At 40.2% G+C, this 1,723-nt stretch overlaps 1 protein-coding gene across 1 annotated transcript in view; it reads right to left on the reverse strand.

Moving 5' to 3' along the window:
- PLA2G4A (phospholipase A2 group IVA) overlaps window positions 1–1,723 on the reverse strand; it is a 185,651-nt gene that overhangs the window by 65,307 nt on the left and 118,621 nt on the right. The window lies entirely within an intron of this gene.

Here is a 1,723-nt window from a genome sequence, read left to right on the forward strand (position 1 = left end):
CTGGTTTTGGCTGAAGATATTGAGCTTTTCCACCACCTCTTGCCACAGATGTAGTCAATCTGATTCCTGTGTGTTCCATCTGGTGAAGTCCATGTGTAGAGCCGCCGTTTGTGTTGTTGAAAAGAGGTGTTTGCAATGAACAAGTCGTTGGTCTTGCAAAATTCTACCATGTGAGCTCCAGCATTATTTCTGTTGCCAAGGCCAAATTTTCCAACCACCAATGATTCTTCTCTGTTTCCAACTTTTGCATTCCAGTCACCAGTGATAATTAACACATCCGTATTGCATGTTCGGTCAATTTCAGGCTGCAGAAGTTGATAAAAATCTTCAATTTCCTCATCTTTAGCTTTGGCGGTTGGGGCATAAATTTGAATACTAGTCCTATTAACGGGTCTTCCTTGTAGGCATATGGATATTATCATATCACTGACAGCATTGTTCTTCAGGACAGATCTTGAAACATTCTTTGTGATGATGAATGCTATGCCATTCCTCTTCAAACTATCATTCCCGGCATAGTAGATCACATGGTTGTCTGATTCAAAATGACCAAAACCAGTCCATTTCAGCTCACTAATGCTGAGGATATCAATCTTTATGTGTTCCATTTCATTTTTGACAGCTTCCAATTTTCCTAGATTTATACTTCGTACATTCCATGTTCCAATGATTAATGGAGGTCTGCAGCTATTTCTCTTCAATTTGAGTGGTGCCACATCAGCAAATGGAGGTCTCAAAAGATTTACCTTATCCATAGGACTAAAGCTGGGTTTACTCAGATGATGCAGCTCTTTCCCAGTCCTATTTTGAGAGTCTTCTAACCTAACCAGACTATTCATAAAGTTGGTGGTAATGTATCAATCAAACAGTGTTTCTTTGCTATTCATAAGGTTTTCCCTGGCTAGTTCTTTGAGAATTGGACAGCCTCTTCCTTCTTCCTAATCTGTCTCAATCTGTAAGCTGGGCCAATACCTGTGCACCATGTGCATCCCGCTGGGTTTGAAACACCAGTGGCTCAGCCTCAAAACTGACATCAACACATCACCATGGTAGGACAAACTGACAGACAAGTTTGTCTCCCTGTTGGAAACCCCTCATATCACCCTTACCTGGGTCATTGTGGTTGACTCCTCCTCTGTCCAGATTCCTGGGGCTTTTAATCCCCTTTCTCCCGCTCTTCCACCCTGCTGCTTTGGGCATGCCTGAGTTCCCTCTCCTCACCTGGATCCCTGCGTCTGACTGCACCACTGGCCTACTCTTATTAAAAATGTTTATTATGTAACCGTACAAAGTTTCATTTTGTATTGATATCTACACAGCTTAAAACCAAACCTATGGTTCTTGCCTTCCATATCTATAGGTTACAACATGAAGTTTTAATCTAATTTCTGTTATTTTTTTCTCTTTTCTCTTTAATGTGAGGACATCTGGTGGTGTTGTGGTTAAGGCATTCAGCTGCTAACCAGAAGGTTAGTTATTCTAACCCACCAGCCACTCCATGGGAGAGAGAAATAGCAATCTGCTTCCACAAATATTCACAGCCTTGGAAACATTATGAAGCAGTTCTACTCTATCTTATAGTGTCACTATGAGTTGGAATCAATTCAATGACAGTGGGTTTGGTTGGTTTTATTTTTAATGTATACAATCTAGTTTTATTTTATTAAAAAAAAAAAAAAAACACTAAATAATGGATTCCAACTCATAGTGACCCTAAAAGACA

The sequence above is a fragment of the Orycteropus afer genome, unplaced genomic scaffold, assembly GCF_000298275.1.
Source record: "Orycteropus afer afer isolate SDZICR_OR568_19922 unplaced genomic scaffold, OryAfe1.0 scaffold00373, whole genome shotgun sequence".
Classification (NCBI taxonomy): domain Eukaryota; kingdom Metazoa; phylum Chordata; class Mammalia; order Tubulidentata; family Orycteropodidae; genus Orycteropus; species Orycteropus afer.